Source organism: Phyllobates terribilis, unplaced genomic scaffold (genome assembly GCF_046119375.1).
Source record: "Phyllobates terribilis strain yellow unplaced genomic scaffold, ASM4611937v1 Scaffold_4__5_contigs__length_816908805, whole genome shotgun sequence".
In the NCBI taxonomy this organism is placed as follows: Eukaryota; Metazoa; Chordata; class Amphibia; order Anura; family Dendrobatidae; genus Phyllobates; species Phyllobates terribilis.
This window is the reverse complement of record NW_027362764.1, coordinates 30,242,885-30,269,895: the sequence shown is the minus strand read 5'-3', so window position 1 is coordinate 30,269,895 and position 27,011 is coordinate 30,242,885.

Genomic DNA, 27,011 nt, shown 5'->3' with positions numbered 1-27,011 from the left:
CAGGTTGGACCCGTTTAAATTACAGTACCTGGAAATGTGTCCGGGTTGGTTGCATCGACGGCAAATGGGCTGTCCATCCTCTGCGTAGCGGTCTGTGGGCCTCCCTCGGAATGACGGGATCCTCCTCTGTCGACGCCATGGGACATTCTCCGGACTTGAAGCCAGCTCGATGGGTCTTGACGGGTCCACTTGCAACGCCTGGACGGTCCTGGTCAACACTGCGACGCTCCTGGTCAGCTCCTGGACTTGGTGGTGCAGGTCTTTCGACGGGGCTTGGTTCAGGGCCTGTGCATCAGCCCCCACAGGGTCCATAGAGGAGGGCGCCGCCTCCAGGTGGTAGGTGAGAGCAGGGCGCCGGGGGTTTATAGCGCCACTGGTTGCAGATTCACGGAGCACCCTTATGGCCCTGTACTTAAATTGGGCAAAGGTCAGGTCGGGGTTCTGAAAGAACATGAGGCGCAGTTGGGCCCTGTGGGCGCTAGACAGCAGACCTTCTATGAATTGTTCTGTTAGCAGCTTATCCATTTCCTGCACACTGCCAGGGTCAGTTTGTTGAATAGCCCTCAAGGCTTCCTGCAGATTTAGGGCATAGTCTCTGATGCTGTCCTGTGCCCGCTGCTTACATCCATAGAACCTCATTTTAATTTCAGCGGAGGTACGTGTGTCAAAGGTACCCCGCAGCCGGGCCAGAATACCCTTCACAGTCCTTTTCTCCTCAGTGGGCCATGATTTTACCTCCCTTTGGGCTGCGCCAGTTAACTGCCCTGTCAATATGCTGACCTTCTGTTCCTCTGTCAGGGGGTAAACCTGGAACAAACTGTATAGCCTTTCCTTAAAGTCAGTTAGGGCATGGGGCTCCCCTGAGTATTTGGGCAGCCAGGCCGCTCCAGGGATGTAGGGCAAAGAAAAGGGCATCACCGCTGCTGCAGCTGCGTTGGTGGTAGTGGGCACCTCTGTGTCTGACATCTTCCTCCCCCCTAGTTACGCGTGGCCTACCTTCCGACGATCCTCTTCTGTAGGCCGCGGCTCCGCTGCTGCTGCTATGGACGAGGACCTGGCGTCGCGTCCTGATGATGTCAGCGTCGCTCTCTCTCCCTTCCAGGACCTTGCGCAGCATCAGTGCGTGGGGCGGAGCTTCGGATCTCACGCGGTTTTGACGTCCACGCCCCTCTTCTTCCCGCGCGGCGTCCTGAAGATGGCGTCCAATGGCGGGAAGCAGCTGCGGATGGCGGGAAGACGGCAGAAGACGGCGGGAAACGGTCCAAGATGGCGTCTGATGGCGGGAATCGGCTCCGAATGGCGGGAAACGACTCCGGACGGCGGGAAACGACTCCGGACGACGGGAAACTTCGCCACAGGTAAGTTACAAAAGTCTTTTTCAGGCACGCAGTACCCGGTGGTTGCGGGCACGAAATCCTGCCGACTACGCCAAAGCTGACTCGCCCCCTGGGCCGTGGGGCACTCGGATCCGGGCAGTCTGGGAATGATGGGAGTAGTAGTGGCAACCCGGTTCCGTGGCTCAGGGTGGTCAGGCCAGTGGTAGTCCGTTATGTGCCGATGTTTATATCCGACTACGCCACCCGTGGATTGCGGTTATTAGGAACCGCCGCTGCATGCAGACCGCTGGGGGGGCTGATGAGGTGTGCAGCTAGGGTAGTGTGACTCCCCACGGGAAGAGTGCGGCCCCAGGGCAGTATAATGGATGTTGGGAGTGATGGTGGTGAGAGTCCCAGTACCAGTAGTGCTGGAGGCGCGAAGGAGCACACAGACAATAGGTTGCAGTCCAGGGTCTTTACTGAAACAGGTAAACTGACCCATAAACAGTCCCAGCTAGGAGGGGACCTGGATGTCTGAGAGCAACGGGGAAATTGGCCCTGGTCAGGGTGAGGGTGTAGACCGTGCTTTCTGCGCTCCTTCTGGCTATCTCCTCGTTATAGGGTAACAGCCCACGTTTCCGAGCTTTCCGTGTATTCTCGCCTGTATGGCCTGCGACGTGGGTTTCTTTCTGCTCCCAGCCTGGTACGGCTTTACTGGTCCCTTCTGTTGTGGCAGGGCCTCCAGGCTTCTTAGGCCAAGGAATATATAGTTCCTTGCGGACTGGTTATCTGCTGGAGGATGTAGAATCCTCTCAGCCTCAGACACCAAAGTCTGGTAAAGTAAGTCTTTTATCTGCCAAGACAGGCTCTCTTCGCCTCTTGTCTCTGGCTTGTGGCTCTCCTCCTGCCACACTTCCTCTTAGGTGCAGTGCAACTTTCTGTCCCTGCTCCACACTGGGACACGTCTCAGTGCTGAGACAGGCCATGAAGTTCTCCCTAACCTTGACCCCAGTACCAGCTTTTATAGGGGCAGCCTGCTCCCCCTACTGGCCTGAGACAGGAGGTACTGCATGCTAATGTTCCCCTGACTAGAGAACCTCCCCCTTGCTCTCAGACACAGCTTTAATACATTTTGTGGCATCCAGGCCAGGGTGACACATCTCCACAGTACATTCCCCACACACAGTATGATGTCCCCATAGTACATTCCCCACACACAGTATGATGTCCCCACAGTACATTCCCCCACACACAGTATGATGTCCCCACAGTACATTCCCCACACACAGTATGATGTCTCCACAGTACATTCCCCACACACAGTATGATGTCCCCACAGTACATTCCCCACACACAGTATGATGTCCCCACAGTACATTCCCCACACACAGTATGATGTCCCCACAGTACATTCCTCCACACACAGTATGATGTCCCCACAGTACATTCTCCCCACACACAGTATGATGTCCCCACAGCACATTCCCCCACACACAGTATGATGTCTTCACAGTACATTCCCCACACACAGTATGATGTCCCCACAGTACATTCCCCCACACACAGTATGATGTCCCCATAGTACATTCCCCACACACAGTATAATATCCTCACAGTACATTCCCCACGCACAGTATAATATCCTCACAGTACATTCCCCACGCACAGTATGATGTCCCCACAGTACATTCCCCCACACATAGTATGATGTCCCCACAGTACATTCCCCCACACACAGTATGATGTCCCCACAGTACATTCCCCAGACACAGTATGATGTCCCCACAGTACATTCCCCCACACACAGTATGATGTCCCCACAGTACATTCCCCACACACAGTATGATGTCCCCACAGTACATTCCCCCCCGCACACAGTATGATGTTCCCACAGCACATTCCCCACACACAGTATGATGTCTCCACAGTACATTCCCCACACACAGTATGATGTCCCCACAGTACATTCCCCACACACAGTATGATGTCCCCACAGTACATTCCCCCACACACAGTATGATGTCCCCACAGTACATTCCCCACACACAGTATGATGTCCCCACAGTACATTCCCCACACACACAGTATGATGTCCCCACAGTACATTCCCCACACACAGTATGATGTCCCCACAGTACATTCCCCACACACAGTATGATGTCCTCACAGTACATTCCCCCACACACAGTATGATGTCCCCACAGTACATTCCCCCACACACAGTATGATGTCCCCACAGTACATTCCCCACACACAGTATGATGTCCCCACAGTACATTCCCCCACACACAGTATGATGTCCCCACAGTACATTCCCCACACACAGTATGATGTCCCCACAGTACATTCCCCACACACAGTATGATGTCCCCACAGTACATTCCCCACACACAGTATGATGTCTCCACAGTACATTCCCCACACACAGTATGATGTACTCACAGTACATTCCTCACACACAGTATGATGTCCCCACAGTACATTCTCCCCACACACAGTATGATGTCCCCACAGTACATTCCCCACACACAGTATGATGTCTCCACAGTACATTCCCCACACACAGTATGATGTCCCCACAGTACATTCCCCACACACAGTATGATGTCCCCACAGTACATTCCCCCACACACAGTATGATGTCCCCACAGTACATTCCCCACACACAGTATGATGTCCCCACAGTACATTCCCCCCCGCACACAGTATGATGTCCCCACAGCACATTCCCCACACACAGTATGATGTCTCCACAGTACATTCCCCACACACAGTATGATGTCCCCACAGTACATTCCCCACACACAGTATGATGTCCCCACAGTACATTCCCCCACACACAGTATGATGTCCCCACAGTACATTCCCCACACACAGTATGATGTCCCCATAGTACATTCCCCACACACAGTATGATGTCCCCATAGTACATTCCCCACACACAGTATGATGTCCCCACAGTACATTCCCCACACACAATATGATGTCCCCACAGTACATTCTCCCCACACACAGTATGATGTCCCCACAGTACATTCCCCACACACAGTATGATGTCTCCACAGTACATTCCCCACACACAGTATGATGTCCCCATAGTACATTCCCCACACACAGTATGATGTCCCCACAGTACATTCCCCACACACAGTATGATGTCCCCATAGTACATTACCCCACACACAGTATGATGTCCCCACAGTACATTCCCCACACACAGTATGATGTCTCCACAGTACATTCCCCACACACAGTATGATGTCCCCACAGTACATTCCCCACACACAGTATGATGTCCCCACAGTACATTCACCACACAGAATGATGTCCCCACAGTACATTCCCCACACACAGTATGATGTCCTCACAGTACATTCCCCACACACAGTATGATGTCCCCACAGTACATTCCCCACACACAGTATGATGTCCCCACAGTACATTCCCCCACACACAGTATGATGTCTCCACAGTACATTCCCCACACACAGTATGATGTCCCCACAGTACATTCCCCACACACAGTATGATGTCCCCACAGTACATTCCCCACGCACAGTATGATGTCCCCACAGTACATTCCCCACACACAGTATGATGTCTCCACAGTACATTCCCCACACACAGTATGATGTCCCCATAGTACATTCTCCCCACACACAGTATGATGTCCCCACAGTACATTCCCCACACACAGTATGATGTCTCCACAGTACATTCCCCCACACACAGTATGATGTCCCCACAGTACATTCCCCACACACAGTATGATGTCCCCATAGTACATTCCCCACACACAGTATGATGTCCCCACAGTACATTCCCCACACACAGTATGATGTCCCCATAGTACATTCCCCCACACACAGTATGATGTCCCCACAGTATATTCCCCACACAGAATGATGTCCCCACAGTACATTCCCCACACACAGTATGATGTCCTCACAGTACATTCCCCACACACAGTATGATGTCCCCAAAGTGCATTCCCTCAAACAGTATGATTCCCTCAAGCACATAGTCTGATGCTCCTCTAAGGAGGCAGAAACAGTTAAAATTGAGACATGTCTGTGACCTTCTGGTTGAGCTTTTCAGCTCCAGAAATGTCCTAAATGATTCTGGATGGTTGGGTGGTGTGACGACATCTCTCACAATCCAGCACGGTGGTTCTTTCTTACACTGACCCAGAACCCGGTGTAATCACCACATTTATCACTAGCAGCACAGCAGAGAGTGAGGTACAGACATGGCACCAGGACTGGATGAAATGTCGACATCTCACAATACAACACAGCAAATGGCGCCCTACACAGGCACTGGACCTGGTGAGACAGGCCCAACTCACAGGGAGCTGGAGCACCACTGGCCACATGTATGATATATGGTGCATTACTCCTGGTCACCCCGTGCCCGCTCCTCCGCAGGATTTACCATAATTATAGATTAGTTTATGTCTTTCTTAAGATTCACTTGATTTTGCAAGAAGTCATTACTCCGTCTGGGTTATTACTGAAGGAATGTTCCTATAAGTGAGGAATGTGTCCCCGGAGGCCGTTGTGTATGATTTCTTCCTCCGTGGACCACCTTGTGCATTGTGTCTTTTATGTCTCTTCGGGGGATGATGTATTGTGTTGATGGTTTGTGTTGTGTTTTTCCATATCCAGGAGGCAGGCAGTGCACACATCCTCTGTTCATAGCAGTTTCCATAGACTTTTCCACTTCGAGCGAGGGTAACATGCTATAGTGAGACATGCACCATCATTTTTTAGATAAATTTAGTAAAAATTAAAAAGTAGAAAATAAATCACTTTTCTATAAGCAAAACACCAATGTAAAGAAATAATATTACTAATAATATAGAAACATGGAAAGTAAGAAAACAGCGCTCCAAGTGGACAGACGAAGAAATGTCGACAAAAGAAGAGCAAAGCCCTATATAGATCATGCAGTAACAAGCAATTATGAATGGTCTAACGCCTTCCCCCTGGTATAAACCCACGCCACCAGTCCACAGTTAAAGTGTGACTGCTCTTACAGTAGAGACCTCCACAGTGTGACCGCTCTTACAGTAGAGACCTCCACAGTGTGACCGCTCTTACAGTAGAGACCTCCACAGTGTGACCGCTCTTACAGTAGAGACCTCCATAGTGTAACCGTGGATCTGCAGAATGATGATGATGATGATAAAGAATGTTCTTGACAAATGAACTTGACTTTTCCCTGAAACCACAACAAAACTTGTGTCCGTAAGTGTAAGAATGTGATTTCCCAAATGGGTGAGGGTCGTTCCTGGAGATAAACTGAGGAAACTTCAGCCGGGACGATGGGAAGGGATCTTTACATCAAGGAAGTGGCTTGTGTGAGTTTTACTGGTACGGGAAGTCGTCTGGATGTTACTTAACATAAAGGGCAGTGAACCCAACACTTCACCGCAGGCACAGTGTACTATACTGACAAGTGTAGCAAACAGGACTGTCTGTCAGCTCAGCACACATTAAAAAGTAAGAGAATTTACATATATGGGAATGATGAATAAATGCAAACAACATTTTCAAAATCTCTGGATTTATTCAGTCTGTCTGGCCACACATGCCTGCAGCTCCTGTGAGCCGCCTACATGGCCTAAACCTGCTCCCGTGGCTGCAGCATCTCCAGACTTGTCTCCATCCAGCACATCAGGGACACCATTGGTATGGACAATGGCTGTTTTGTGTGACCGAACTAGGACTAGCTCAGAGGTGTCTGAAGTAGCCAAGGTCTGTATTGTCTAGTTAGTGCCTGGACAAGGCAAGGGATTTTATGTCCCCAGATCTGAACATCATTGAAAATCTGTGGCTAACCCTCAAAATAGCAGAGGATGCAAGACGCCCCAGGAATCTCACAGAACTGGAGGAATTCTCCAAGGAAGAATGGATGAAAATCCCTCAAACAAGAATTGAAAGACTCTTGTCTGGCTACAAAAAGCGTTTACAAGCTGTGATACTTTCAAAAGGGGGCGCTACTAGGTACTAACCATGCAGGGCGCCCAAACTTTTGCATCGGCCCATTTTACTTTTTGTAATTTTTAAAATGTTGAAGATGAATATAAAGATTTTTTTTTTTTTTGCCTAAAATACAAAGGAGATGTGACATCTATAACTTTAGCCCTTTTAGATATCATTTCATCTTCAACTTGCTTAACTGTTCACAATAACAGACCAGGGGTGCCCAAACTTTTACATGCCACTGTACAGTCCTGCTCATCGTTATTGGCCTCCATGAAGGTTAAGTACATAATGTGGAATATCTCCCGAAAAAAATGAGTCAAGTGAAACAGTTTTTTGTATAGAGACTCGTGTTAAATACAAAAGAGCAAATGAGAAACAATAATTTACAACAAAAAACAATGGGAGGGAAGAATATAAAATCCTAAAGCTGCTGTGTCACTGGTATTGGCACCTTTACATTAATGTAGTATGGAAACATATTTTGACTCGCCTGTGCTAAATCACATAATAGATTCACCTGCGATTAATTGTCGGTGCCCATGTGACATGAATTAGCCAATGAATGATGACTTCAGTGTTTTAAAAAGCCACATGGTAGGTCCTGTTTTTTTGTCACAATGGTGAAGACAAAGGAGCTGTCTGAGGACAACTGAACTGTATTATTAGCAAAAACAAGACTTCCAAAGGGTATAAGGCCATCTCCAAAGACATTGGCATCCCAGTTTCAACAGTGCCCAATTTTATTAAGAAGTTTGCCAAGCATGGAACGGTCAACAACCTCCCTGGACGTGGGGGAAAGAGGAAAATTGACAAGAGATGTCTTCGAAGGTTGGTGCGAATGGTGGAAAAAAATACAACGTCAAACATCCAAAGACCTGAAAGCCAACCTGAAACAGTCTGGGGTCATGGTTTCAACAAGTACCATACGTGGCACACTAAACCAAGCAGAGCTTTATGGGCAAAGGCCAAGAAAGAAACCATTGCTGAAGAAAAGACATAAAGGGAACGACTGATATTGCCAAAGAGAGACTTGACAAACAAAAATCCTTCTGGGAAAATGTTCTGTGGACAGATGAAACAAAAATAGAGCTTTTTGGCAATGCAAAGCAACAGTTTGTTTACAGATGGCGCAATGAAGCTTATAAGAAAAAGAACACCTTACCAACAGTTAAGCATGGTGGAGGATCCATACCGCTGTGGGGCTGCTTTGCTGCGTCTGGTACTAGAGGCTTTGACCGTATCACAGGAATCATGAAATCAGAGAATTATCAAGAGATTGTAGAGTGAAATGTCCTACCCAGTGTAAGAAAACTTGGCTTGAGTCGAAAATCATGGGTTCTTCAGCAAGACAATGACCCAAAGCACACATCCAAAAGTACACAGTAATGGTTGAAAAAGAAAAAATGGACTGTTTTACAATGGTCAGCAATGAGTCCTGACCTCAATCCCATTGAAAATCTTTGGGATGAGCTGAAATCTGAAATTGGGAAAAGATCCCTGCAAACATTCAAGAGCTCGAACAAACTGCAAAGGAAGATGGGAGAAAATCCAGCTGAGAAGTGCAAGAAGCTTATAGATGGCTACAAGAAACGTCTGGAGGCCATCAGCAATGCCAAAGGGTGGGCAACCAAGTATTAATTAGGGGGGCAACCAAGTATTAATTAGGGGTACCTTTATTGCTGCACATGCTGTTTATTCTGTTTCTTCTTTTAAATTGCAACATGAAGTTGAAAAACAATGTTTTATTGTTGTATTACTTTGGACCATTAATTAAAAAATCCTGAGGATATAACTTTGGTACATTTCCATTTATTTCTGAAGATATTGTACAGTCTTTGAAAAAAAATGTAGGGGTGCAAATAATGGTGACCAGCACTGTATAGTGCAAAAGCCTGAAACACACTGGATTTTTGTTTAGCCCCCTAATTTTTCTAGCGAATCTTAGCCTTTAAAGTGGGATCTTATGAAGATAATCCCTGTTCAAATACTCAATGGAGGATCCTCTCTATTGTAAATGTTGTTTCTGTTGGAATAAATTACCCTCTGTGGTAAAAGTCCATTCCCTGCCGTAAACGATGGAGCGCTACAGTCAGACCTGTTGGAGTATACAGCGCATGCAGAGGGGACTGTGTGCAGCAGACAGAAGATGGCGCTGAGCTAACTGTTGGAGTTTGTCTAGTCTGTACTATACGACCTCTCAGTTCTCTTCATATAATCTACCATGCTGATATAATTACTATCATGGTGTTTCCCAAGTTCTTTTTTTTCCCCACAATTTGTGAGTGTTGATGATTCTGCTGAAAGCTGAAATCTGTAACAGGTTATAGGTCCAGACAGACACAGAAAGAGTCTTCCAGAAATTTACAATTTACACACATTATATATATATATATATATATATATATATTATATATATATTTACATATATATATACACTGTGTGCAGAATTATTAGGCAAGTTGTATTTTAGAGGATTATTTTTATTATTGATCAACAACTATGTTCTCAATCAATCCAAAGGACTCATAAATATCCAAGCTTAATATTTTTGGAAGTTGGAGTGTTTTTTTTTTAGATTTGGCTATCTTAGGAGGGTATCTGTTTGTGCAGGTAACTATTACTGTGCAGAATTATTAGGCAACTTAATAAAAACCAAATATAATCCCATCTCACTTGTTTATTTTCACCAGGTAAACCAATATCAGTGCACAAAATTTAGAAATAAACATTTCTGACATGCAAAAACATGCAAAAACAAAAACCAAAAAAATTTGTGATGAATATAGCCACCTTTCTTTATGATGATGCTCAGCAGCCTTCCATCCATAGATTCTGTCAGTTGCTTGATCTGTTTTCGATCAACATTGCGTGCAGCAGCCACCACAGCCTCCCAGACACTGCTCCCAGAGGTGTACTGTTTTCCCTCCCTGTAGATCTCACATTTTATGATGGACCACAGGTTCTCTATGGGGTTCAGATCAGGTGAACAAGGGGCCATGTCATTATTTTTTTCTTCTTTTAGACCTTTACTGGCCAGCCACGCTGTGGAGTAGTTGGATGCATGTGATGGAGCATTGTCCTGCATGAAAATCATGTTTTTCTTGAACGATACCGACTTCTTCCTGTACCACTGCTTGAAGAAGTTGTCTTCCAGAAACTGGCAGTAGGTCTGGGAGTTGAGCTTCACTCCATCCTCAACCCGAAAAGGTCCCACAAGTTCATCTCTAATGATACCAGCCCATACCAGTACCCCACCTCCACCTTGCTGGCATCTGAGTCGGAGTGGAGCTCTCTGCCCTTTACTGATCCAGCCTCTGGCCCATCCATCTGGCCCATCAAGAGTGACGCTCATTTCATCAGTCCATAAAACCTTTAAAAAATCAGTCTTAAGATATTTCTTGGCCCATTCTTGACATTTTATCTTATGTTTCTTGTTCAGAGGTGGTGGTTTTTCAGCCTTCCTTACCTTGGCCATGTCCCTGAGTATCGCACACCTTGTGCTTTTTGATACTCCAGTAACGTTGCAGCTCTGAAATATGGCAAAACTGGTGGCGAATGGCATCTTGGCAGCTTCATGCTTGATTTTCCTCAATTCATGGGCAGTTATTTTGCGCCTTTTTTGGCCAACACGCTTCTTGCGACCCTGTTGGCTATTTGCCATGAAACGCTTGATTGTTCGGTGATCGCGCTTCAAAAGTTTGGAAATTTCAAGACTGCTGCCTCCCTCTGCAAGACATCTCACAATTTTGGACTTTTCAGAGCCCGTCAAATCTCTCTTCTGACCCATTTTGCCAAAGGAAAGGAAGTTGCCTAATAATTAAGCACACCTTATATAGGGTGATGATGTCATTAGACAACACCCCTCCTCATTACAGAGATGCACATCACCAGATTTACTTCATTGGTAGTTGGCTCTCAAGCCTATGCAGCTTGGAGTAGGACAACATGTATAAAAAGTATCATGTGATCAAAATACTCATTAGCCTAATAATTCTGCACACGGTGTATATATATCTATATATAAAAGAAGGAAGGGAAATGACCACTTCGCTTACAGTAGCAAAACAAAATAATGACAATTACGAGCTAGGGAATTTCAAGTTGGAAATGTTACTTTCCAGAAATTACTTGTGGAAGGTTATTACTACAGAGAGATCACAGAGGAATATTCAGGAATAGGACAAAACGGACAGGCAAGAGCCATCAGAAGCTTATTAGTGGAGAATGACCAACCGATCCACTTAAGACATGAGGACACTGCTAAAGGCGTGTGGGATCCACTGCAAAAGCTGGAGAAGATCCAGTCTAAACAACAAGTTATATTTGCTAAGGAACCTGCACAAAATGAGACTCAGCAAACAAAAAGGATATGCAAGAGCATAGAGATAATGCTGGAAGTGATCACACAATTGAGATCGGTGGGTGAGGATATAAAAGACGACCATGCTGCAGCCATACTGCTGTGCACTACTGACACATACAGTGCGCCAATTATTGCACTAGTAGATGAATATCAGAAAAGGAAGCAACTAATACAAGACTCCATAGAAAATGCTAATGGACACGCTCTTAAAGATGCGACTGATACCAGGTCACACAAGAAGGAATGTAGATCATGTTTCAGATGCCGCAAACATGGACAATCAAAGAAAAACTTTAAAATGTGGAGAGCAGAACGACAGAAACAATTCCCAAAAGTGACTAAACCAAAGGTAAATGCTGCAATCTCTGACTCGTGTGCAGATAACTGCAATGGCACCTTATAGTGATGAATAAAATCAGACTACAACGATGGTGCATCAATTCCAGAGCAGCAAATCACATGACAAGTTATAGACAGAAAGGTTTTTGTGTTCACAGAACCTGACTTAAATAGTAAGGAAACAATCTGTCTTGCTGATGGAAGCAGAATAAATGCAGAAAGTACTGGACTTGGATTCCTCATGTGTTCTAGTAAAAATGGGCAGAGTTAAGCTACACCAGTAAAAGACGTGTTGTATGTGCCTGGTCTAGAAGGAGGACTGCTATCTGTAAAGCGTATGCCAGCCACAGGACTCACTATAAAATCTCATGGTGACAAGTGTGCTGTCCTGGATGGAAAGCTGGTGATAGCTACTGTCAAAGTAGATAACCATTTATATCAACTTAATGCAGTAAAGGAACAGGTGAGACTCACCTGGACACACACATGAATACTTGAACTGTATCTACAGAGACGACTGAGTCATAGACATCCAGAAAACATTAAGCAACTGCAGACATGGAACCTGACAAAGAATCTTATACTGAAAGATGTGAATGCTGCATTAAACCCTCGACTACAAGGGGCACCGCTGCTAAAGAACGTCAGACCAGAGCTTCACGACCAGTTGACCTAATCAAAATGGTAGTGGTGGGGTGCACCAAAGCACCCAATATATTTCTTGCACCAAAACACCCAATATAATTCTTGCACCAAAATACCCAATATAATTCTATATATATAAAATGATGGTGCGGGTGCTATATCCTGCATTGAAGACAATCAAGCAAATTGAAGAGAGAAGAAACAATGCACAGGGGATATGCGCACCGATTGCAAAAAAATCTGTACAAATGTATTGAAAGAGTCAGTAGACAAACGTGAAAATATTTAAAAACGTGTGGCCAGAAAAGCCATGTCCACATATGTACAATGATGGAAAATACAGACAGAACGTCAACGCATATACAGCTCACGCAATGGCATACCCCCCTCATAGGACATAATATCCATATCTGATGGACATATACTGGTGCACGATGGCAACAATCTCAACCCCGAGGCGTCCATAGAGGAGAGCGTGAATAAGAAGAGTAAATATCAAATGTATAATATAGAATATATAGTATAAGAGACTTTTTTGCAGGATCATCCAATATGTCCAAATAAGTACAGTGGGGAAATAAGTATTTGATTCTCTGCCGATTTTGCAAGTTTTCCCACCTAAAAGAATGGAGAGGTCTGTCATTGTTATCATAGGTCACTTCACCTGTGAGAGACAGAATCTAAAAAGAAAAAACAGAAAATCACATTGTAGGATTTTTACATATTCACATTTTTGCATTTCATTGCATGAAATAAGTATTTGATACAATAGAAAAACAGAACTTAATATTTGGTGCAGAAACTGTTGTTTGCAATTCCAGAGGTCAGACGTTTCCTGTAGTTCTTGACCAGGTTTGTGACTTGCCCAGGGGAATGGGGACGACTCGTTACCCGGGCCTTTGCCTGGCCTTGGGGATGTCGTGGTGGTCGGCTCCCGGGCCCATACTCTGGGGTCAGCTTTTAAAGGGGGATTATTTGTTAACTCTATGAAAGTTCGTGACGCCACCTGTGGTTTCTGGTGAGAATCACCAGCGCTGCGGCAGTCCATTGAGGCCGGTGATAAAGCTGCTCGATGGTATAGCTCCCCACAGGTGGAGATAGGCCTCAGGGCAGCGTACGGAGAGGGGGATGCAGGACAGGCGAGACCCAGCCGGGTCAGAGCAAGAACAGGGACAGACACGATAGTCACTTCAGTACCTTTTACTGGTGTTAGTTCAGGCACATCCTGGAGCACTGTAGGGTGAAGGGTGCATATCAGGATCCTCCCCAATGAGCGGGTGTAGGGCCTCCTGTTTCTTGCCTCTGTGTAGTAAGTTTCTGACCTGCCTGGAGCTAGGCCTAACTTTATTTCTGTCCTGCACCGACTGACGTTGTGGTAGGGCCTTCTCTTGGAGTGCACGCTCCCAGCTTACGGGGCCTATGTGTCTCCTGGCTCTGTTACGTATCAGCTCTCTGGTGAACCTGGGATCTGTAGTTCTCCAGGGATTCCGGTTATGCCTTACTGGGTTGTAGAGATCTCAGTAAGCTCGGACCCGGTGTCCGGTATATGTTTCTGGGTGAGCTGGGTAAGCTCCTCTGCCCCCACTGCTACTCACTTTCCACTCGCCTTCGGCCACGCTCGGTCCCTCACTGGGCTACTCACACTAACGGCAGCTTGCCGCTCTTACACTTACTTGAGCTCCTGAGTCTAGACTGGGCTTCAGGACCGCTGGAGGCCTAGCTTGCCTACACAGCAACCCACCTGCTTCTCTGCACACACAGCTTTTCACTCTCTGTGCACTCCAGATTAACTAACTGCCTAGCTCCACCTTCCCTATTTATATCCCTAACGGGCTCCCTCTGCTGGTCTGATGTGGAAGGTGGAGATGTGTGAATGTTTATGGGGGCCTCTTGTGGAGGATTCCATCAATGCACACTTCCAGGATCTGTGGTACCAAGCGCAGCTGGGCGCCACATTCCCCCTTAGCAAAGCTCAGCACTCCCGGGCTGAAGTACATCTTAAAACAACAATAGTAAACATTAACAATGCAATAACTCTTCCCTTTATGGGAGGCACATTTCTTAAACGTTGCATAATAACATAAACAGGTACAAAGCATCCTCAGAATTAAAGTCTCTTATGGTGAGGTTCACAGACAGGATGTCCATCTCACAGGGTAGATTACTTGGTGGTTTGAGGGACCTGTCCCAAACCCTCAACGTAGGCCCTGGGGTGGCTGCAGGGCATGAAGATCCCGAGTTGGACCTCCAGTAGAGCCACTCCAGACAGGTTTTATTTCTGAGGTCACCTAAAAGGGGCACTCCATTGAGCGCAATTATATACAATAAATAGTTTTTGGGCTGCACATAGTCCTCAGCCACGGAGTTCTTAGATAAATGAAGAAGGAAGTCATTAGGCAAAGTGTCCATTTCACTTGAACTGTTCAGTAATAAAGCAAAGCACAAAATAATATACATATGCGCGAAAACAGACAGAAATACAGTTTAATTTAATTCAATGCTATATAATACCCCAGGGGTAACTATCTACATTTGTCAGAGTTTAGCTATCTTACTGATTATACCTGACAGGGGGTTGACCTTTAGTACTACGCGTGGACCTGCGTGGTACTGGAATGCGTGAGGCACTAGTAGGTGCACTACCTCCCTTTCTGTCAGTACTAGGTGTGGAGGGGCTACTAGGCTGCATTGACCTCTCTACAGGACTGACAAGTTCACCATTGGCTGGACCTTTTTGCTCTTCTCCTACCGGGGATCCTTCGTCCGGGGATTCTTCTTGAGTTGGCTCCTCTTCAGCACTTACAGGCTCTTCTTGCTGTGGGTAGAAGGTGATTACAGGGATGATTACTGCTCCTCCTAGTTGGGGCCAATCTGCCGGGAAATCTCCTAAGTCAGTGTGTATTACTGCTTCTTTAGGCTCCTCCGGGATAACGAGAGGCACTTCCTCTTGGGGTTTTAGCAGATCTGGACACAACTTTAGGTGATCCCTGGATACTGTTGCAGTCGTCCTTCCTCCGTCTCTACTAATTATGCAGGTCTTCTTATTATCAAACCTTGAATTCAACACAGTGTAGGGTTCCCTCTCCCACTGGTCATCAAGTTTGTGGTTTCTTCTTTTCCTTTTTAGTACTACTTCACCAGGTGTGAAGGGTTCTGCTTGGGCACCTCTGTTCTATTGAGCTTCCTGCTTGTCCCTCACCCGAGTGAGACTATCTTCAACACAGGCTTGTACTCTTCTGTACTGCTCCTGTCTGGCCGTGTCCCAGTCCTCGGTGGTCACATCCGCTTCTGGTTCTAGAACACCAAGCTCCATGTCCATGGGCAGCTCGCATGAGATATGCCGGAGTACAGTTGGTGGAACTTACTGGTATGTGATTGTACAGATCTACTAGGTCAGGTAGTAGGTCTGGCCACTGATTTCTCTCCTCAAGTGGTATGGTCTTTAGCAGGTCGATGATGATGTTATTCATCTTCTCACAGAGACCATTGGTTTGGGGGTGGTAGGGTGTAGTTCTTATCTTCTTACACCTGTAGAGATGGCAGAACTCCTTGAACAACTCAGCCTCAAAGGCCGGGCCTTGGTCCGTCAGCACCTGCTCAGGATAACCATGGGGTCTACAGAAATACGCTTGGAACGTCTTTTCTGCTGTCTCTGCCGTCAGGTCTTTGACGGGGGCGACCACCAGGAAACGTGAGTAGTGATCCACCATGGTCAGAGCATAAGAGTACCCTGACCTGCTGGGGGACAGCTTGACATGGTCCAGGGTCACGATCTCCAGGGGTCGAGTCGTCTTGATGGGTTGCAGGGGTGCCTTTTGGCTGCTGTAGTCTTTTCTTCTGAGGCCACAGGGTCCACAGTCCCGGCACCACCGCTCAATGGAGCTGCGCATTCCTACCCAGTAGAATCTACACTTCAGCAGGGTCTCTAGCTTTTTCCATCCAAAGTGCCCCGCCTGATTATGGTAAGCCTCCAACACCATTTGGATGTCTGTCTTCGGGACCACTATCTGCCATACCATCTCATGGGTTTTGGATTGACGTACCTCCGGCACAGCTTCTCACGGTAGATAAACAGCTGGCTTCTCTCGTTCCACAGTTGCTTTGCTTGCAGAGACGCGTCCTTCTCCAGGGAGGAACCTTCTTGGGTTATCAGCTCCTTAATGCGGCTGACAACCGGGTCACTGTCCTGGGTCTCTTTCCAGCTGTGGTGACGCAAAGGATTTAACGTCTTCCCACGCTGCCTCCTGGAGGCTCGTTGCTCGTGGATCATCCCATTCCGGTGAAAGGCAGGTAGCTCAATCTCTTCCAGGTCATCCACTTCTTCTTCTGTGTCTGACTGGTGAGGCATCCTGGACAGGGCATCGGCGTTGGCGTTCTTGAGGCCCGCCCGGTATTTAATTGTGAATTGATAATTTGACAGCCGAGCCATCCATCGTTGTTCCAGTGCCCCTAGCTTAGCTGTTTCAAGATGGGTCAAGGGGTTGATATCAGTGAAGGCAGTGAACTTACTGGAGGCTAGATAGTGCTTGAACCTTTCAGTGATGGCCCAGACCAGGGCCAGGAACTCCAACTTAAAGCTGCTATAGTTCTCTGGGTTCCTCTCGGTCGGGCGGAGCTTCCGGCTTGCGTATGCGATTACCTTCTCTTGGCCATTCTGCTTCTGACTTAGGACAGCGCCCAGACCTTCGTTGCTGGCATCAGTATACAGCAGGAACGGTTGGCTGTATTCAGGGTAGGCTAGGATCTCATCACCTGTCAGGATCTCCTTCATCTCCTGAAACGACTCGGCTTGCTCCTTACCCCAGTGGAATGGGGGATTTGTGCCTTTGGGGGACTGCCCTACCAGGAGGTCTTGCAGAGAAGCTGCTTTCTTGATATAGTCTTTTACAAACCTCCGGTAGTATCCTACTAGTCCCAGGAACTGACTCACCTCCTTGAGGTTCTTCGGCTCCGGCCACTTCTGGATGGCACTGACCTTCTCCAGGTCTGGTGCTACCCCTTCCGGACTGACAATGTGCCCCAGGTACTGTACCTTTCTCTTGAGCAGGTGGCACTTTGAGGGCTTCAACTTCATCCCGTACCGGGACAGTGACTCAAATACCTCTGCCAGGTGCTTCAAGTGGTCCTCGTACGTTCTGGAGTACACTATCACGTCGTCCAGGTAAAGTAACACAGTCTCGAAGTTGCAGTGTCCCAGGCAGCACTCCATCAATCTCTGGAACGTTCCAGGGGCATTGCAGAGTCCAAACGGCATACTGTTGAACTCGCAGAGTCCCATCGGGGTGGTGAAGGCCGTCTTCTCCCGATCCTCCTCAGCCACAGCTATTTGCCAGTACCCACTAGTGAGGTCAAGGGTGGAAAAGTAATTTGCAGACTTTAAGGCAGCTAGGGACTCCTCTATGCGTGGTAAAGGGTATGCATCTTTATGTGTAATGCGATTTACTTGTCGGTAATCTACACACATTCTCATGCTCCTGTCCTTTTTCCTAACTAGCACTAGGGGAACTGCCCAGGGACTACAACTATCCCTTACCACCCCCGCTTTTCTCATGTCGTGCAGCATCTCCTTTGCCTTCTGGTAGTGAGCTGGTGGTATAGGCCTGTAATGTTCTTTGATGGGTGGATGGTCACCTGTGGGGATGTGTTGTTGAACCCCCTTAATCCTCCCGAAGTCAAGTGGATGTTTACTGAACACCTGTGCGTATTCTTGAACCACCCGGTGTACACCCTGTTTCTGATGGGCAGGAGTGGTGTCTGTCCCAACATGGAGCTGTTGACACCAATCCTCCACCTGGGTTGCAGGGTCATTATGCTCCACTTCGTCTGGTGAGGTTAAGGACTCCGCCTTGTGAATGCAGTTGTTATTTACAGCATGTAATTTGGCAACAGTGGCATAGTGTGGTAATCTGACCTCATCTTCCCCACAGTTGAGAAGACGGACGGGAACCCTCCCATTACGTACATCTACCACCCCTCTGGCGGTTAAGAGCATGGGCCTGTGCTCGGAGCAAAGGGGTTCTACTACCGCCTGTTAGCTCTGTCCTCTAAGACCTATGGCGGCTCTACACCAGATAAGCATTTCACTCATTGGGGGGATCACAATGGGTATGGGGTCCGTCACCCGCACATTACCGATTTCACCATCTGTTAACCTTACTTGCAGTTGGTACATCAGGACTCGGATCTCCTTCTGCAGTGCCATCCTCTGTCTTGGTCTGGCAGTGTCAGCTATCTGTTGGAGCAAGAACACAACTTCTCCCAAACAGTTACCAACAATGTTAGTGCCTAGTACCATATACGGATTGGTATCATCAGGATTAGTCTCTACTACAATTAGTCCCTGGTCCTTCAGCTCCACTCTCCCCACTTTTACTGCCACATCCTTAACCCCGATTAGGTTAAGGGGGAGTCCGTTTGAGGCATAAACAGAAAGATTTGGAGCTGGCGGACGTAGGTCGTCCATGGACCAGAACCTCTTGTAGAGGACATCAGGCATTATGGTTACCTGAGATCCTGTGTCCAGCAGAGCGTGCGTCGGGATGCCGTCCAGCACAATGGACAGGAAAGGTCTTCCTCCGACGAACCTGTTGTACCAGTCTGATGGGCCTTGGGAGTTTACTCCTGGGTGTCGGCCCTCGGCCCCAGGGTTTTCTCGTTTAAAGGACAATTCTGGGCGGTGTGTCCGGTCCTGCGGCAGCAGTAGCAGGTAGGGTCCTTCTGTGGATGGCGCTGGTCACTGATCCTCGTAGAGGGTGGTGTTGTCCTCCTCCTCCTTCGCATCCAGGGGACATCCTCAGGGCTATCGGCTAACAGGATTTTCCCTCCTTCCTCGGGCTCCGTCCGCAGCTGCAGGGCACTCAGCACGGTGGTCAGGGTTTTACTCAACTGACGCACTTCAGAGCGCAGGCTGTCCAGCTCTCTAGAGGACGTTGCTGGAACCTTAGCTTCAGCAGCCACTGGGGAAAAGGTGGGTGTTGCAGGCACTGGGGTAGCCCCACCCTGGTAACATTGGATGGCATTTGTTTCCAGGGGCTGCAGTCCTTTTATAGCCATGTCCTTAAGATTGTCAAAGGTAGCATCTGGATGATCTAAGGACCACCAACGCACAGTCCTGCTCTCCTCTGGAGACCTCAGTCCCCGGACAAGCTGTTCCTTCAGCATTTTGTTTTCATTTTTGATGCTGGTCGGACTTACCTGTTTCAGAGCCTGCAGGGCCCCTTGTAGACGCCAGACATAGTCCCGAACACTGTCCTCCGGTTGCTGAGAGCAGTTGTAGAACCTCATCCGGAGGTCTGTCTCAGTATGATCCTCAAAAACAGTCTGTAGCTTTTTAGAGATTGCGGACACTGACTCCTGGTCTGCGGCCGACCATGTTTCCACTTCCCGTTCCGCAGCACCAGTCAGTTGTCCTAATACAACAGTGGCCCTCTGCTTGCCTGTCATAGAGTACATGTCCAGTATACCGCATATTTTCCGTTTGAATCCATACAGGGTATCTGGTTTGCCGTTGTACTGGGGGAGCAACTTTGCTCCAGGAATGTACGGTAGAGTTATGGGGATGACAGGAGTTACAGGCGCTGCTGGTGGAGCGGCTGCTTCGGCCTGCTCGGCGTCGGGCGTGGGTTGTACATCAGGGCCGTTAACCGGTATTCCGGCGTCGTGCAATTCCTTGGACATTCTGGCGCCCCCCTAGCGAACCGTGGCCTACCTTCTTTTCTTCCAGTAGGCCGCAGCTCCGCAGGTGATGGTCGTCTTCAGGACCTTGCGTTGCTTGCGTCCTACGTCAGAGCGTTCAGCGATGCTCCTTCCAGGACCTGGCACTTCCTGGTTTGACGTCGAGGCGTGGGGCGTGTCCGGGGCTTCACGCACTTTTGCAGGTACGCCCCTCAGTTTCCCGCGGTTACGCCCTTCTTCTCGCTCGGCAGCCCAACAATGGTGGCAATCTTCACCACAGTTTAACATACACAGTTTTTAATTAAAGGTGCACAGTACCCGGTGGCAACGGGCATAACACTCCGTCGTTGCAGCGATCCTGTTCATGACGCCAGGGAAGATGACTAGCCCAGGGGATGGGGATGACTCGGTACCCGGGCCTTTGCCTGGCCTTGGGGATGTCGCGGTAGTCGGCTCCCGGGCCCGTACCCTGGGGTCAGCTTTTAAAAGGGGATTATTTGTTAACTCTATGAAAGTTCGTGACACCACCTGTGGTTTCTGGTGAGAAACACCAGCGCTGCGCAGTCCACTGAAGCCGGTGATAAAGCTGCTCGATGGTATAGCTCCCCACAGGTGGAGATAGGCCTCAGGGCAGCATACGGAGAGGGGGATGCAGGACAGGTGAGACCCAGCCGGGTCAGAGCAAGAACGGGGACAGACACGGTAGTCACTTCAGTACCTTTTACTGGTGGTAGTTCAGGCACATCCTGGAGCACTGTAGGGTGAAGGGTGCATATCAGGATCCTCCCCAATGAGCGGGTGTAAGGTCTCCTGTTTCTTGCCTCTGCGTAGTAAGTTTCTGACCTGCCTGGAGCTAGGCCTAACTTTATCTCTGTCCTGCACCGGCTGACGTTGTGGTAGGGCCTTCTCTTGGAGTGCACGCTCCCAGCTTACGGGGCCTATGTGTCTCCTGGCTCTGTTACTTATCAGCTCTCTGGTGAACCTGGGATCTGTAGTTCTCCAGGGATTCCAGTTATGCCTTACTGGGTCGTAGAGATCCCGGTAAGCTCGGACCCGGTGTCCGGAATATGTTTCTGGGTGAGCTGGGTAAGCTCCTCTGACCCCACTGCTACTCACTTTCCACTCGCCTTCGGCCACGCTCGGTCCCTCACTGGGCTACTGAGTCTAGACTGGGCTTCAAGACAGCTGGAGGCCTAGCTTGCCTACACAGCAACGCACGTGCTTCTCTGCACACATAGCTTTTCACTCTCTGTGCACTCCAGACTAACTAACTGTCTAGCTCCACCTTCCCTATTTATATCCCTAACAGGCTCCCTCTGCTGGTCTGAGGTGGAAGGTGGAGATGTGTGAATGTTTATGGGGGCCTCTTGTGGAGGATTCCATCAATGCACATTTCCAAGATCTGTGGTACCAAGCGCAGCTGGGTGCCACATTTGTACACACTGCGGCAGGGATTTTGGCCCCCTCCTCCATACAGATCTTCTCCAGATCTTTCTGGTTTCGGGGCTATCGCTGGGCAACATTGAGTTTCAGCGCCCTCCAAAGATTTTCTATTGGTTTCAGGTCTGGAGACTGGCTAGGCCACTCCAGGACCTTGAAATGCTTCTTATGGAGTCACTCCTTAGTTGCCCTGGCTGTGAGTTTTGGGTCATTGTCATGCTGGAAGACCAAGCCACGACCCATCATCAATGCTCTTACTGAGGGAAGGAGGTTGTTGGCCAAAATCTCACGATACATGACCCCATCCATCCTCCCTTCAATATGATGCAGTTGTCCTGACCCCTTTGCAGTCCCCAAAGTATGATTTTCCCCCACCATGCTTCACGTTTGGGACGGTGTTCTTGGGGTTATACTCATCTTTCTTCTTCCTCCAAACACGGCGAGTGGAGTTGATACCAAAAAGCTCTATTTTGGTCTCATCTGACCACATGACCTTCTCCCATGCCTCCTCTGGATCATCCAGATGGTCATTGGCAGAGTTCAAACGGGTCTGGACATGTGCTGGCATGAGCAGGGGCACCTTGCATGCCCTGCAAGGTTTTAATCCATGATGAGGTAGAGCGTTACTAATGATAATGTTTGAGACTGTGGTCCCAGCTCCCTACAGGTCATTGACCAGGTCCTCCCGTGTAGTTCTGGGCTGATTCCTGACCTTTCTCATAATCATCCTTATCCCACGAGGCGAAATCCTGCATGGAGCCCCAGACCAAGGAAGATTGACAGTCATCTGGTGTTTCTTCCATTTTCTAATAATTGTACCAACAGTTGTTGCCTTCTCACCAAGCTGCTGCCTATTGTCCTGTAGCACATCCCAGCCTTGTGCAGGTCTACAATTTTGTCCTTAGACAGCTCTTTGGTCTTGGCCATGGTGGAGAGGTTGGAGTGTGATTGATTGAGTGTGTGGACAGGTGTCTTTTATACAGGTAACGAGTTCAAACAGGTGCAAGTAATACAGGTAATGAGTGCAGAGTAGGAGGCTTCTTAAAGAAAAACTAGCAGGTCTGTGAGAGACAGAATTATTGCTGGTTGGTCGGTGATCAAATACTTATTTCATGCAATAAAATGGAATTTAAATATATAAAAAAAATCCAACAATGTGATTTTCTGGATTTTATTTTTAGATTCTGTCTCTCACAGGTGAAGTGACCTACGATAAAAATGACAGATCTCTCCATTCTCTGTAGGTGGGAAAACTTGCAAAATTGGCAGTGGATCAAATACTTATTTCCCCACTGTAGATCCTTACAATGAGGGAGGGGAGAGGGATCTGAAGATGGGTAGAGCCCACGCGTATCGCCGTTTAGCGGCTTCGTCATCATGACATATTCAGGCAAGATCTGTGGCTCACACTCTAGTAAGATAGTAAAAAAAAAGCGTCAGAGCAAAAAAACCTTGCTATCTCTGGGTGTTTTATGTGATGATCCTGAAAAAAAGTCTCCCCAACTCCAGTCCTCAAGTCCCACCAACAGGTCATGTTTTCAGGATTTCCTTAGTATTGCACAGGCCATTACATCACTTGTGCAATACTAAGGAAAGCCTGAAAACATGACCTGTTGGTGGGCTTTGACGACTGGAGTTGGGGAACCCTGTCTTATACTATATATTATATATTTGATATTTACTCTTCTTATTCACGCTCTCCTCTATGGACGCCTCGAGGTTGAGATTGTTGCCATCGTGCACCAGTATATGTCCATCAGATATGGATATTATGTCCTATGAGGGGCATAGTCGGTGTGCATATCCCCTGTGCATTGTTTCTTCTCTCTTCGATTTGACCGGTCGGCCTAATAGGCAGTGATGTGTGTGGTCCGATGCACAGCGTACGCCAGGAGGCAACAGGTATATTGTGACCCTTGAAGACTATTATTCAAGACACAGTCACTCAACCACCGAAGAATAAGAGTGAAGTTGTGGATAAAGTAAAGGACGATATGTAATAACAAAGATAAGTAACAAGTTTCATCGGACGCAGAACTGGAACCACAGGAGCTGATGTAGCAGGACTGTAATCCAGATCGAAGTAGGTTAGACTTAGCGATGTAACTGAGCTGAGTTTGCAAGAGAATCCAATGCGGAGCTGATACAGCGGTATAACAGAGTTGACTCAACGGCAGAGCTGTGTTTGTCAAAGAGTCCAATACAGAACTGACACAGTGGTCTAGCACAGTTGACACAGCAGCAGTGCTGAGTTTATCAGTGAGTCCAGGCAGAAGTGGTACAGCACTTTAGCAGCGTTAATTAAACAGCAGAGCTGCGTTTGCCATGGAGTCCAGTAGGTTGTTTCCATTGCCAGCTGTTGCAGTAAAGTATTACCTGTTATATATAGCTGACTACTACTGTGCATGGCACAGACAAAGATTTTCTGCCCACAACATCCCCACATTGTATGACATATCTCATGCAGAGGGGTTGATTAAAACAGAGATCCAAATTTATTTTTCTTAGTCCTCATCTCCAAGCCTCTGGTGGCCAGCAATCTATGTGATCAAGAGGAGCTGCAGTGAAAAGCAAGGAGTAAGAACAGAGCAAAAGAATATAAATTTCAGACTATCTAAGGCTCTAATAGGCATCGCACTTGAGCTGTATTCACTGACCATACCTGTGCCCTGATGAAAGAAAGCTAAAAGGGTCAACGCTTACGAAACATAAAGTATTGTCCGTGGAGTAATAAGTCTACATTTTTGGGTCATTTTTGAGGACACAGCCCATAAGTAACAATGCTGCCGGCTGAGCGGCCTAAATAAACGTTCTGCAGCAGATTACCGCAGGCGGCACCCTGATAAGAGGCGCACAGATTGTTTCTCCATAGGGCCATGAGCTCATGTGTTTTCCTAAAGTTACATTCACTTTTCACAGACTTTTGGAAACCTCTTATAGGAAATCCAAGAGATAAACATTCCTGGCAGTCAGAAGTTATATCAGTACAGCATTAACCCCTCTAAGATCAGGACAGTTTTTTGCTTTAAAGGGGTTGTCCACAACTGTACAAACCCCTGCGAAATCAATACAGGACCCAGTCATTGGCTGCAGCCTGCACCTGAAGCAAGTCATCGGCTGCAGCCTGCACCTGAAGCAAGTCATCGGCTGCAGCCTGCACCTGAAGCAAGTCATCGGCTGCAGCCTGCACCTGAAGCAAGTCATCGGCTGCAGCCTGCACCTGAAGCAAGTCATCGGCTGCAGCCTGCACCTGAAGCAAGTCATCGGCTGCAGCCTGCACATGAAGCAAGTCATCGGCTGCAGCCTGCACCTGAAGCAAGTCATCGGCTGCAGCCTGCACCTGAAGCAAGTCATCGGCTGCAGCCTGCACCTGAAGCAAGTCATCGGCTGCAGCCTGCACATGAAGCAAGTCATCGGCTGCAGCCTGCACCTGAAACAAGTCATCGGCTGCAGCCTGCACCTGAAGCAAGTCATCGGCTGCAGCCTGCACCTGAAGCAAGTCATCGGCTGCAGCTGCACCTGAAGCAAGTCATTGGCTGCAGCCTGCACCTGAAGCAAATCATCGGCTGCAGCCTGCACCTGAAGCAAGTCATCGGCTGCAGCCTGCACCTGAAGCAAGTCATCGGCTGCAGACTGCACCTGAAGCAAGTCATCGGCTGCAGACTGCACCTGAAGCAAGTCATCGGCTGCAGACTGCACCTGAAGCAAGTCATCGGCTGCAGACTGCACCTGAAGCAAGTCATTGGCTGCAGCCTGCACCTGAAGCAAGTCATTGGCTGCAGCCTGCACCTGAAGCAAGTCATTGGCTGCAGCCTGCACCTGATGCAAGTCATCGGCTGCAGCCTGCACCTGAAGCAAGTCATCGGCTGCAGCCTGCACCTTAAGCAAGTCATCGGCTGCAGCCTGCACCTTAAGCAAGTCATCGGCTGCAGCCTGCACCTGAAGCAAGTCATCGGCTGCAGCCTGCACCTTAAGCAAGTCATCGGCTGCAGCCTGCACCTGAAGCAAGTCATCGGCTGCAGCCTGCACCTGATGCAAGTCATCGGCTGCAGCCTGCACCTGAAGCAAGTCATCGGCTGCAGCCTGCACCTTAAGCAAGTCATCGGCTGCAGCCTGCACCTGAAGCAAGTCATCGGCTGCAGCCTGCACCTGAAGCAAGTCATCGGCTGCAGCCTGCACATGAAGCAAGTCATCGGCTGCAGCCTGCACCTGAAACAAGTCATCGGCTGCAGCCTGCACCTGAAGCAAGTCATCGGCTGCAGCCTGCACCTGAAGCAAGTCATCGGCTGCAGCTGCACCTGAAGCAAGTCATTGGCTGCAGCCTGCACCTGAAGCAAGTCATCGGCTGCAGTCTGCACCTGATGCAAGTCATTGGCTGCAGCCTGCACCTGAAGAAAGTCATTGGCTGCAGCCTGCACCTGAAGCAAGTCATTGGCTGCAGCCTGCACCTGATGCAAGTCATTGACTGCAGCCTGCACCCGATACAAGTCATCGGCTGCAGCTTGCACCTGACGCAAGTCATCGGCTGCAGCCTGCACATGAAGCAAGTCATCGGCTGCAGCCTGCACATGAAGCAAGTCATCGGCTGCAGCCTGCACATGAAGCAAGTCATCGGCTGCAGCCTGCACATGAAGCAAGTCATCGGCTGCAGCCTGCACATGAAGCAAGTCATCGGCTGCAGCCTGCACATGAAGCAAGTCATCAGCTGCAGCCTGCACATGAAGCAAGTCATCGGCTGCAGCCTGCACCTTAAGCAAGTCATCGGCTGCAGTCTGCACCTGAAGCAAGTCATCGGCTGCAGCCTGCACATGAAGCAAGTCATTGGCTGCAGCCTGCACCTGAAGCAAGTCATTGGCTGCAGCCTGCACCTGAAGCAAGTCATTGGCTGCAGCCTGCACCTGATGCAAGTCATTGGCTGCAGCCTGCACCCGATACAAGTCATCGGCTGCAGCCTGCACCTGACGCAAGTCATCGGCTGCAGCCTGCACCTGAAGCAAGTCATTGGCTGCAGCCTGCACCTGAAGCAAGTCATTGGCTGCAGCCTGCACCTGAAGCAAGTCATTGGCTGCAGTCTGCACCTGAAGCAAGTCATCGGCTGCAGCCTGCACATGAAGCAAGTCATTGGCTGCAGCCTGCACCTGAAGCAAGTCATTGGCTGCAGCCTGCACCTGATGAAAGTCTCTGGGAACAGTGGGGCCGACATTGCGCTGGACTGGACCGGCGCCACTGCAGGAGGTGAATATA